Genomic DNA, 13,420 nt, shown 5'->3' on the forward strand with positions numbered 1-13,420 from the left:
ATTTAGGAAGACAAAGAGGGTGGTAAAACAAAACACTTGGCATCAATGTTGTCTTGCAATATTTAATGCTTGTTTATAAGATTAAATTAGAACGCTTGAATGGAACTTAATTCAGGACAAAATAAGGATACAGCCATAACTAGTGTGGAGTATATAGACCGTGAAATACATCAGAATCTTACAAGGGTGTCAAAGAGGTTAGAACTGTATTTAAATCTAACTATGTGGGAGGTTTATGCAGCCCTATAGGAACAGGTTGCTCTGTTATATGGGGTTAAAAACTTGATCTATGTTCTGTTCTTCAGAACTGAGAACTAAGGGGAAGAGCGCAACCTGAAGCTAAAAAAAACTATTTTTAGTGGATATTAGCAAAGCACACTGCTATAATGTGGGGGTGCTGCCTTGTTGGTTTGTTTGAACATAATCCACCACCCATACACACAGAACACGTACACAGCGCATCTTAACTGCGGAAACACTTACCTTCATCGTACAGTGCGCTGGGTTGCCAGGAACCGATCATCAACAACACAGAATCACAGCATACCTTTCCATTACCGCATTGACTGATTCATGCCTGAATCCCAGGCTACGATACACCAAGGCCTCTCAGGGTACAGTGTACAATAACACTGACTGATTCATGCCTGAATCCCAGGCTACGATACACCAAGGCCTCTCAGGGTACAGTGTACAATAACACAGTGTGTATCTACAAGCTAATGGAAAAGTGGCATTATGTCAGCCTCAGGTCCCACTTAAGCTACTAAAAGAGTTCCTGGAGCTCCTTTTTCGTTGCTACCTTTTTCTATTTGTAAGAATTGCCCTACCACTCAATTTCCAGCCAAAACCCAGGGTGAGCGTGACTCTTCGAAACTCACAGAGACGCTCAGAAGAACACGCTCAGCCAAGCCTCCCTGGCATTACCCTCTTTTATCACACCGTCTACACGGCCACTGTAGCTCTTTATCCTCTCGCGTCGCTTTTGTTTCCACCTTGATACCTCTGCTTACTTTAGCTCCGTCGTGAGGCGGAGGTGGAGTGTGTTTTTTTTTCCGGCAGGAGCAGGGGCTTGCCGCAGCATTATGTTTTAAGATATGTATTATTCCTCATTCTGACAGCCGGGAAAGGCAGGGTCCTGCCATGGGAGCCGCTGATGTGTGTGGAAATGAACGAGAGTGACAGCCAGCCCTCCTGGCGCCTCCCATCTCATTCCACACTCGGGCTTAATGGGAAGTGTTGGACCAAGACCACCGCCATGTTTGTTCACTGTCTTCTCCTTGGCCCGTTCTCTCGCTTTGTCTCCCTGCATCAGCTCTGTAACAGAATATATGCTACGCCTCCATTGCGTGCATTCTTCTCTATTTTTTTTGTTTTTTGGGAATTTTCTTCTAGTTTCGGTATGTGTCCTTTTCTTCGACCCCCCCCCCCTCCCCTGCCCCCCCCCCCTACTGTTTGCTTGCTATTGATCCATCTGTTCATACTCCGCGTCTCTTTTTGGATCTCTGGGTTTCTTCTCATCCCTCTTACCTCCTGCACTCCTCGGTTCGAAGTGTGGAGCAGCACCTCCGTGGAGTGACAGGTCTCGCCCGCCCAGTGCTTGATCAATATGTTGATCATTCTAAGCCGTAAAGCTTTCTCCCCTGTAAAACATTGCCCTTGTGTCGACCTTCCCAAATGCTGTTGGGCATACCAACCCACCAACCGTATTTACCATTTAGTCATTCAGCAATCTCATGAAACCATCAGCTATGGTCCGACGATTACTTACCTCTGGCAATACGCGACAGGCCATATTTCTGGGCTTCCATTGTAGCCGGGTCTCAGATATCCTGGCTGAGACTTTCTGTTCTGTGTGCCAGTCATTGTTTATGGTCAGATAAAGCAATTTGAGATGAAAGAATGGAGTTAGAGATTATATTTATATATTTTTATTTGAAGCTGAGTCAAATGTTTCTCCACAGAATACACAAACATAGATGCTTTTTTAATCTGTTTCTGGTGTTTCAAATATTAAAGCAAATTAAATGGTAAAAGGTCATCAGACGATAGCCTATGGGTTCCACGATTGTTGCTCTCCACACAATCTATTTACCTTTATGCAACCAAAGTCCACACTTGATTGGTCAATACTACTCTGACTAGGGCTAAATGATTTGGGAAAATAATTGAATTGTGATTATTTCGACCAATTTTGTGATTGTGATTTAAAATGTGTTTTTTTATTTTTAAGTTCCTTATGTTCTGTATTATTCACTAACCAAGCAATAAATCATTCTATGGTATGAATAACACAACATTGGAAGCAGTCAACATATAAACTGCTATTTCCTTTTGGCCAGCCCTATGTGTTGAGATGAATTGATGCATGAATTGATATAATGCAACTTTATTTAACTATAACTATAATACGAATCTTACTGAACTCCAGTTAGTAAGTTTGATTAAAAAAAATATTGCAGCCTTTATTACATCGCGGTGTAGGTTTGATTGGATGAATCGTTCAGCCCTAACTACAAACTTAAAACAAAAACGCTTCGATACCAAAATTGTATGACGTTGCCTACAGATTCTGCACTCGCATGCAGCTATCAGTTCATAGAGAAGTTCATAAAGTCATTCAGCACTCAGCAGGCACTCCTATTGAAAGTGACTGTCAGTGAAATCCGATACAGGTCAGGTACGGGGGGATAGGGAACTTACTGAAAAAAATTCTAACAGACAGACTGCGGATATTGGGGATCAAACCCAGTACCCCTCCTGGCTGGGATCAAACTTCAAACCCTGATCACTCCACCGGGGGAGCACTTGCCCTCTATCCTCCCTTTACAACTTCATCAAACACCTGTTTCCCCATGAGGGAGGCAGAGTATATCTCCACTCAATGCCCTTGATTGCACCGTCTAGACGACACTACGCAGCCCTCTGCTTAACTGGGTTACCCATGTCCCCCATCTCATCTCCAGAGCACCACCCGGCGCGCCTGGGATTCAACCGAACTCAGAACGCCTGACGCAACGCTGCCCTGACTGACAACTGTTTAAAGGGCTTTCCCTTTCACATGAAGTATGCTGGGATTTTCCCATGGTGGTGAAACTTCACTTCAAACTGCTCCACTTTCGAATCACCCTTCAGGCCACCCGTGCCCACTCTGCAGGAATGCTCAGGTATTGCTGGTGTAGCTGTACAGCTGGCACATACACCTGGCAATATCGGTCACTGCTGCACAGGACAATCGCAGATGTAATCACTCACTACAATCATGCAGAGTTTGAAAAAATTAAACTATTTCCTCATCACCAGGTCAAGTTTGGCAGGAGAACAAAAGAGACGGGGTGGAAAACACCATCTTTTTAGGGATGTGAAAATAATATTCAAAATAATTCATTCATACATATCTTAAGGTCTCAACCTGTCCTTCCAACCCATCAGTGCTCTCGAGAAATCGTTGAGTCACGGAAGACAGCCCCAAATCACGTCACCTCACTGGAATCTTTTTGAACGGGTGCGCACCATTTCCACTGACAAAACCCTCTTTAGGTACTCATTGAATTGTATTTTCCTCTCTCTCCCCCTCTAGTTGTTACCGGAGCATAATAATAGCATAAACGCTGTTGACTGGTCTGAGTGCACTTCAGCATGGGGTCCCATTCAGAGGGACAAGCACTCTGTCTTCTCAGTGCCGCCCCTCCTCGCTGTAGCGTAAGGTGTGGAAAGTGCTGTTCCCTGTCGAGGCATCACTCCAGAGCCCCGGCCAACGTCCCCCTTCCCTCCAAACCTTCCTTCTTGGAGGGGGGAGGAAAGATTTGACAACCGTTTGCCTCCAGATGGGAGTCAGGATGTGGCAGATGTGTTGCCTCCTCAGAGGCTGGTGTTCTGAGGGCCGCTTAACACCCAGGGTCACTGGGATGGCTGCAGAGGGATGGGAGGTGAGGAGAGAGGGAGAAGGGGAGAGAGGTGTAAAATGTTGGCCTCAGTAATAAATCATACGGGCATCTGCCTTGTGGGTGTGTCAGAATGCAGCATTGACTTTCTCTCTCTCTCTCTCTCTCTCTCTCTCTCTCTCTCTCTCTCTCTCTCTCTCTCTCTCTCTCTCTCTCTCTCTCTCTCTCTCTCTCTCTCTCTCTCTCTCTCTCTCTCTCTCTCTCTCTCTCTCTCTCTCTCTCTCTCTCTCTCTCTCTCTCTCTCTCTCTCTCTCTCTCTCATGGTGATGATGAAGGGCATAAACACAGTCGTAGAGGGAACTGACTTAAAGTCATTACCAGATATGCCTCTCCTGAGACACTATAAAAAATGGAGGGCACATATGTAGATGCTCTGCCAACTGCATTCCATATTCAGGTTTATGGGGCACCACACAAACAGCAGTGACATGAATTAGTTTGTTAGCTATACGGGTAGTACTAAGGACTGGTTCAGCACAAGGTGGAAAACAATGTTTTGGCTGCATCTTCTGTCCTACTCCTAAAAGCTGTCAACATAAGAACAAGGGCGTCTAAGCTGATGTTATTGTGACAAAGTCTTTGTGTTCCAGTCTGGTATCGCTAATGCACTCGCTAATGCATTTAACTCTAGGCTTTTATGTTGTTTGTTGTTTGAGATCCTATTCTGACCGACACAGACATCGGTTTTGGTCCCTTAGCTGAAGAGGAGCGCACTGCTGCTTGTTAAATATCCCTCAGTGCTGGTTGACGTGTGTGCACCTCTTGCCGCAGGGCTTGTAGACCTAATGAAGTAAGCTATGTATAATTCCTACGCATGAATATCAAATGGTGGAGCGTCGTCTCAATTAGGCCCGTAGTCTCTAGTCATTCTCCATTCTCCTTCCTGAACAATTATCTTCACGTTCTCTGTCTCTCGTTATTTTTTACCCTTTTGTGTCTATTTTTATTTCATGTAGAATTTCGCAACATGTGTGTCCATAGACGCTGCGAAAGACGTTCGAAAGACGCTTGACAGTTGGCCCGCACCTCAAGGCTTGACTGGTAACCGGAGGCGTTGGCTAATGTAATATCAATACGTGAAGTTGGTCAGATGTGTGATGTGGTTCCCAATGTGCCTGATGGCTGTAGTGGAGCAGAACCACCAGCCTCTGGCTCCTCTGTTTGTCCTTCCTAAATCTTAAACATGCTGTCTGCCATTGTCACTTTAACTCACACTCCCTCCGTCTTTATCTCTCCCTCCCGCTCTATCTTTCTGTCCAACTTTATCTTTCCCTCCACCTTTATCCCTCTCTGCATGTGTGTGTGTGTGTGTGTGTGTGTGTGTGTGTGTGTGTGTGTGTGTGTGTGTGTGTGTGTGTGTGTGTGTGTGTGTGTGTGTGTGTGTGTGTGTGTGTGTGTGTGTGTGTGTGTGTGTGTGTGTGTGTCTCTCTCTCTCTCTCCCTCTCCCTCTCCCTCTCCCTCTCCCTCTCACTCTCACTCTCACTCTCACTCTCACTCTCACTCTCACTCTCCCTTTCCCCTCCCTTCCTTTGTTCCTTTTGATTTCCTCATGGAAAATGAGTGAAATTCATAATATCAATGAATGCTTTGATCGTGTTAACATCCCCCCCCAGCCCCCCCATCCAAATCATTGCGTTACATGAGACGAACGCAGGAAGGAATGGCTAATCTACTGCCATTGGATGTTGTGAAATGGGGGCTGGCTGCTCTAGCTGTCTACTTTGAAAGTTAAAACTGTCCCTCAGTCAGTCAGTCAGTGACAGCACGGCGTCAAGGTAGTTATTATTCCCTCCCAACCCTACGGGTGGAGAAATTCAGAAATTCACACACACACACACACACACACACACACACACACACACACACACACACACACACACACACACACACACACACACACACACACACACACACACACACACACACACACACACACACACACACACACACAATGTAGCAATGCTGCACACAGTCAACAGTGTATCTAATGTCAGGGGAAAAAGAACAGAAAAAGTTAATTAGCAAGCAAGAAGCTGTCTTCTTTTCCTTAGCATAAAACTATAATGTGAATAATGAATGCCACTACCAGCGCTGGAAATAGTTCAGTTCCTTTCTCGTTCAGCTGGCTGTTATCTGCCAGCTTGCCATTAAACTTTTATAGCTGTTTTGAACTCTCTGAGAGCTCGCTTTGTCCTCCGGACCTCTGGGCACCTTCCGTCCTTCTCCCACATTGAGCGGAGAACCAGACTAAGTCTGGAACCGCCCCTCTGCAGGGAAACGTTGTCAATAGAGCGAGCCTCTCCTCCTATAAATGGCCATGCCCTTCCTCATGCCAATGCATCCGTCTTCTCGGTCTGTATTAAAAACACATTACCGACCGTTTGTTTGTTTAGCACAACACATCGATTGCGCGTTTGTGTGTGTGCGTGCCTGCATGCCGCGTGTGCGCGTGGGTGTGTGTGGGTGTGTCTGTGTGTGTGTGTGTGTGTGTGTGTTTCCATGTGTGCACAGTCCTCGAGCTTCCGGCCAGGCCTGGTTGCTGCATGGTAACAGAAGAAGGGAGAGGAGGGAGAGGAGGTCCTCAGGCGATGCAGGCCAGAGCCTCTCCACTGGGAGGGGGGGGGGCTGAGTGTTTAGCCCTGTGGGCGGTGGTGACACACCTCGGGCAGGGCCGAACAGGGGACACGGACCAGGGGTGGGGATTGGATGGAGGGACACATGCTGTGACTGTCCCTCCATCTAAGGGATGGAGGGACATGGAGTGGAGTAAAAAAGACATAAGTGGAGTAAAAAAAAGGCAGAGGCCTCATTGGCATTCGTGTCCCTCTCTGCCGCCTCGGGCCCGCGGCAGTGGGCAGGTGTCCCTGCCGGTTGGGCTTCCAGAGGGGTGTGTATGCTGTCTGCTGATAACACCACACAGGGGCTTGCACACGCACACACGCAGCTATGGGAACGCATACATGTATGTATACAGGCAAACGCACGCAGAAGCCGAAACACACGCAAGCATGCATAGCGAACGTACACACACGCGCACGCGCGCGCGCGCGCACACGCACGCACACACACAGGCCAGAGCATCTGTGGAGGGAGGCTCAGACGTTAGGCTGGGATGGAATCCAAACGGACCCGATGCTGCGCCCCTCTCAGAGGTTACAGTGAGCCAGCTCGGTGGCATCAATTTGCAAAAACCACTCCTGTTAGCTCCTTCGTTGTGTGTGTGTGTGTGTGTGTGTGTGTGTGTGTGTGTGTGTGTGTGTGTGTGTGTGTGTGTGTGTGTGTGTGTGTGTGTGTGTGTGTGTGTGTGTGTGTGTGTGTGTGTGTGTGTGTGTGTGTGGGGGGGGTTGAGCGATACGTGTGTGATATGTGGGAATGCGACAGTGTTGTGTGTGTGTGTGTGTGAGGATTGGTTTATGTTTGAGCATACGAGAGTCCCTGTGTCGTCGGTGCGTACATGTATGTGCGGGTGTGTGTTACCTGACTGCGAGACTGTGTACAAGTGGGTCTGTGCGTCTGTATGCATGGATGTTTGTTATGTGTGTGTACATGTGCGTGTATGCATGGATGGATGTGTATGTGTGTGTGTGTGTGTGTGTGTGTATGCATGGATGTGTGTGCGTGTTTGTGTGTGTGTGTGTGTGTGTGTGTGTGTGTGTGTGTGTGTGTGTGTGTGTGTGTGTGTGTGTGTGTGTGTGTGTGTGTGTGTGTGTGTGTGTGTGTGTGTGTGTGTGTGTGTGTGATTGTGGATGCTTGGCTAGATTCCCGGCACAAGAAGGGATTAGAGTAAAAACAAGACAGCTGTTTAAATGGCATGCCCCCTCGCTCCCTGTCCTATTATCAGATCCCTGGGCCATCAATTTGAGAGCGCTCTTTGACCCCTGTGTGTGTGTGTGTATTGCCTCCTAGGTTACGCAGCCCCTCCCCCTAAGTGAAGGATCGCAGTGGATACAGTGGTGCGTCGCCGCGGCAACCCCTTTGGCCTCCGCCCCTCCGGCTCCTCATTCGCAAAGACGTCGACCCTGAAGCCGCGTCCATCACGTCTTCACCTCTGGGTAACCTCTCTTGGCTTTGGGCGGGACGGCCGCCATTTTTATTTGCCGTTTCATTCAATATTAAGTTGTTAATATCGAGATGTGTATGTGGAGTCACTGATTGTAGTCTCTCTCTCTCTCTCTCTCTCTCTCTCTCTCTCTCTCTCTCTCTCTCTCTCTCTCTCTCTCTCTCTCTCTCTCTCTCTCTCTCTCTCTCTCTCTCTCTCTCTCTCTCTCTCTCTCTCTCTCTCTCTCTCTCTCTCTCTCTGTCCCTGTGTGTGTGTCTTTGTTTTTAACCAAGTGTGCAGTTTATTCTGTCACAGATACACAGTCGTGTGTACACGCAGGCAGACACACACACACACACACACACGCACGGACACACACACACATCGCCATGATGATCAGGATGATGCTCTAAAATTAAATCAAATATTTTGCTTATATGAATTGCCCTAAAAATAAGTTATTCTTCATTAGATGACTCAGTAGAGAAATCAAGAGCTGTAAGCCAACTGATTTATTTATTTCAAAATAGCTACAACGATTTGGTTAATCAAAGTAAAGACAAAACAGAGACTACCACAACGTTTATATCGCACATTCAAATTAAATTGCTAAAAATAAAAATAAGTAGAATGTGAAGTTGTTGCATTTTTGCGGCTGATTAACAGGGGGTTTGGTAGACGTTAATTAGTTTTCATTGCGTGGAGCTTTGCTCTGTACTCTGTATTGCTGTATAGCTGAAGCTAATTCAATTTGATGTCAAGAGGTTCTCCTGTTATACAAGCCACTGCTCTTTTCAAGCCTTTAAACCCATCCAATAGAAGACCAACTTGTTGTATCCTCGCTCCGGCCCAACCTCCCCTCCAGCAGACTGCGTTAGTAGGCCAGAGAAGTAATGTGTGTCCATCCTTGTATTTACACATAGTATGCAAAGAACGGTGTGTACTTAAAGTTAAATACGCATGCTATGGACACCACAGTTCCTTCGGTAACTCACAGTTTCGACGAAAGATGGTCGAAGGTGATACTTTGAAATGTTAAAGGGGACTTATTATACCACCAGGTGTGAGTGTGATTAGCCTTACAAGCCGTTTCGAAAATCTGCCTAATATGACATCACTAGTGGGTGTGTCCACCTAGATCTGTGCTGGATAGATGAGCAATGTTTACTTCAGTCCACTGGGTAGGCTGGTAGATAGATCTATCCAGCACAGATCTAGGTGGAAACACCCACTAGTGATGTCATATTAGGCAGATTTTCGAAACGGCTTGTAAGGCTAATCACACTCACACCTGGTGGTATAATAAGTCCCCTTTAAGAATTATAACCGCTTGCCCCTGGAACCAGTAAACCCCCCGCAAACAGACAACTAATGATAATAATAAACTCCCCAGAAATGCATGCTTTTGCCTCGCATACTTAACGTACACCAGAAAACAGTACCCACTCTGGTTTGTAGTACATTTTCAGATGCGGCCCGGACCACTCTGATGCTCACACAATTATCTTCTCAAATTATTTTCCCCCCATCTCATCTCATCTCCTTCTATTTTCCCATCTGTCTTTTTGTGTCGTTTCCCTTTCCTGTCTATTTCGGTCTGCCTTGTCCCTCTCCTCTCGAAGAGGCCCTTAGAAGACTTCACTGCAATGACATCCCCATTGGATTTATTTACCCTTCTGCCCTAAATGAGATACCACGTGATCGCCACGGCAACAAAACATGGGCGGCGGCGGCGGTGGCAGTTCCCCGCTTTTGTTGTCATCCCTCATCCCTTTTTTTTTTTTTTACCCTCAAGCTCTTCTCATCACTTCATCTTCATCAGCCCCCTCCCTCCATCCCTCCCTCCCCCTTTCTCCCTCCCCCCCCCCCCCCCCCCCCCCTTCCCCCCCCCTTTCCTTATCTCTCCCTCCCTCTCTATCGCTCTCTGCGAGCTGCTCGCCAGACAAGGCCCCGGCTCCCCGCTTTTGATGGGACGTCACCCATGGTTGCCGCGGCGCTGTCATTCTGGTGTGTTTGACCCCCCCCCGAGCATCCAATTCAATCACTGCCTGCCTACGAGTAATATCCCCGTCGCGGCCTTATCTCCTGCTCCCAATGACCGCGGAGACTCTGCAGCACGGCCACCAGCGGACAGCCCTACCTGTGAGATGAAGAAATCAAAGGGGGGGGGAACCGGGTCGTCTTCGGTGAAGGACGGAATAAATATCAGGTTGAATGAGACGCGAGGGGAAATGGGGTCTTTTTTTTTGATGGACCCACAATGAGGTTCTCCGAGAGAGCCCCAGCTGTGCTTGTAGCCCGGGGGGGGGGGCGGGCTGCCTGAGATACTGGTGCTGGGTTAAGATTACCAGTGTGGTCATCCACACAGAACTGCTGTGCAACTCTGATTGATGTTGTTATTATTATTATTATTATTTACGGCGTCCGACCAAAAAATCTAAAAAAGCACCACATTCTGTTATGGTTTCTAAGGAACCTTTGTCTAGAAGTCTGTCGCTAAAGCAAATAAACCCACGTGCCCAACTGGAATGTTCTACAGAGTTGCAGAGTTGCATCCTGTCATCCTACGCGGTTTCTCTCCCTCCCTCGTCCAATCTCCCTGATGTTTCTGCTACCTTTCTCTCATGGCACTCAATCCCCTCAGCAGCGTTGTATGTTTCCATCTTTTATTCTCTTTTATTTTTTATCTTTTTAACAACAAAATACTTCCACTCTTGACGTCCCCTCTCTCTCTGTCTCTCTCAACCATCTCCCTCGATAACTCTCCCTCTATCGCTCTCTCTCTCCTCCTTGCAATCTCTCTCTCTCTCTCTCTCTCTCTCTCTCTCTCTCTCTCTCTCTCTCTCTCTCTCTCTCTCTCTCTCTCTCTCTCTCTCTCTCTCTCTCTCTCTCTCTCTCTCTCTCTCTCTCTCTCTCTCTCTCTCTCTCTCCCCCATGCTCCTTTGTTGTGGCGGCTGGCAGGCACCAGGGGTTCCCATGCATATGTTGTGCTCTCGATGCAGGGCCAGTGAGGCGGAGGAGCAGGCCTGAGGATGAGCTAATGTGGCATCTCTCCCCCCCCCCCCCCCCCTTCTTTCTCCCCTCCCCAGCCTTTCTCCCTTCTCTATTCTCATCTTTCCGCCGTCAAATCTGCGTGTCCCTCTCAGACCATCTTTTCCTCCGATTACCATTCCATTTAGCATCCCATCGCTCTCTTCCTCTCGCACACTCGCTCGCTCAATGGCTGCCTGTCTCTCCCGGCCGCTCCCTCTCCGCTGGCTCTCTCTCTGAGTTGCTGTCGTCTCGGAGAAAGGCGGCTAATGTTTGGGAAATAGGATTGGCAAGGAGCAGCAGTCTTCGGCCTGCAGTCTCCCTGGGTGTTTGGTTTGGTTTTGCTTGAGTGCTTGCGGTGTGTGTCTGTGTGGACGTGGGTGTACATCCCAGTATTTTCTCTTGCTACTATTAAAAGATGTAAAAGATGTTAAAGTTGGATTGGGGAGGTCTGCTTGTGTGTGAAGGTTTATGTGATCGTAGCTTGGTAACACGAATTTGTGAGCTTTTTATTTAAAACATTTTCTGTCAAAAAACATGATGTTCAGTGCAGATGAGGCTATAAATGTGCCTCTATGTTGTGATAAGATGTATGTGCACTGCGCACCTCCAACTGTGAAACGTAAAGCCACAGTCATCCACTGACTGGGTGCGGCCTGTGGCGCACGAAGGTAGGCCGGTGGGTTGCTAGTATGATCCCTGTCTCCTCCGAGTGTCCCTGAGCAAGACACCTTACCCTACCTGCTCCCGACAAGCTGGCTGTTGCCTTGCGCGGTTGACACCGCCGTTGGTGTGTTGATGTGTGCATGAATGGGTGAATGCTAGGCAATCTTGTAAGGCGCTTGTGTCTGGCCACTGATAAGAAAAGCGCTGTACGAATGCAGTCGGTTTGCCATTTACCATCAACGGGAAGCATGAGTGTGAGATGGATCGTTCCTGCTGTTTATCATCCGCTGCTCTGCAGTTCATATCTCCCCCCCATGTAACATGACATTTCCCAACCCCTTTACAAACCTGCACTTTTCACCTTCTCCTTCGCAGCAACACTTTTCCTTGTTCAGCATTATCTTGCACAATGTATTATCATGCATAATTTAAAGTCCCCCCCTCTGGCAAATGTCATTCTTCAGATACTCAGAATTTAATTTCATAACTTCTAGAAATAAGTAACGACTGCATTGAAAGAATGTTGCAGCCTATGTTGAATGATGGTGGCAGTGCCACATAAAAGTCACACATAGTGCAGTGTTAAGGGACTTCAGCCAATTATCCTTATGGCCGAATGTCTTCTCCCTCGGTCTTTAGGTCTGTTGTCATGGTGAAAGCAAGACGGGCTGATCGGTGTCGGGTTGGGTTAGATTAACGTTTGCGTCGACCACTAAGCCCTGTGTCTGGGTATGCTCCCACGGTGTAGAGGCGGGAATGGGTATTAGGGGGTTGGTCACGTGACACTGGAGAGCCGTCTCTTTATTAAATCTCGTTATGTCAGAAGGAAACCGTGCCGCCGAGCTCAGCAATGAAATTGTTTCATATTTCTGTTGTAGGTTGAACCCCCCCCCCCCCCCCCCCGGGGACGAGGTTTCATACTTAGGACTGGCGTTATGTGCTCCGCTTTTTTTAAGACTGAATATAAATCAGCTCTTTTTTCAGTGATTTTTCTGTACGACACTGAAACAATACAACTCATTTCAAACAAACACATGCATATATTCATGACCCGAGTGCGCGAGATCTGCGTGAATAAGCCTTTAAATAGAAGCGGAAATGATTTAAACATAAGCGAAGACCGGGATGTCACAGGGCACAATGTCATCAAGGGGCGTGGAGGAGAGGAATGGCTGATCCTTTATGCATTAGAGCCGACGCTGCGGGAGAACACTGCTTTGAAACAAAAGTTATACTGTTCCTATGAGCCCACCCAGTCAGCCATGGCCCTCTTCAACACATTGACCAACAGTTCGATCATGTTTTGAGCCAAGCCGCCAAAACATGTTCTCTAGAGTTTAGGCCTGGAATGAAACACAGTGCCTCTAGTCAAGTCACTGGATCACTGCACTCCTCAGTGGGCCCTCAGTCGTGCGTGTGCGTGCATCTGTGAGTGCGTCTGTGTGTCCGTGCATGCGCAAGCTTAACAGATGCAAGGCTTTGTGGCCATGCAATGCTGCTATTTCTCCCATGAAGACTCATTCCCCAATAAACACAAAAAAGATATATTTTGAATGATAACATAAGAGAGAATATTTTGCATGATGGATCTTTGGCGTGAGCCCCATCACGGATCCAGGACGACGTGTGGACTCGGCATACCCCTTCAGGACTAGCAGGGGCGGAGCCTTCCCCTGGACCGGTAGACTGGGGCAGACCTGGTGGTGGTGGTGGTGGTGGTGGTGGTGGGGTGGAAGGGGGA

The 13,420-nt window shown here is 47.8% G+C and overlaps 1 protein-coding gene across 2 annotated transcripts in view; it reads left to right on the top strand.

Annotated features, from left to right (window-relative positions):
• Window positions 1-13,420, top strand: part of drp2 (dystrophin related protein 2) — a 127,387-nt gene that overhangs the window by 23,671 nt on the left and 90,296 nt on the right. For both annotated transcript variants that reach the window (XM_056600382.1, XM_056600383.1), the window contains one exon: window positions 7,851-7,996. The gene's annotated coding sequence lies outside the window, so the exon portion shown is untranslated. The remainder of the gene's footprint in view (window positions 1-7,850; window positions 7,997-13,420) is intronic.

Source organism: Gadus chalcogrammus, chromosome 10, assembly GCF_026213295.1.
Source record: "Gadus chalcogrammus isolate NIFS_2021 chromosome 10, NIFS_Gcha_1.0, whole genome shotgun sequence".
Classification (NCBI taxonomy): Eukaryota; Metazoa; Chordata; class Actinopteri; order Gadiformes; family Gadidae; genus Gadus; species Gadus chalcogrammus.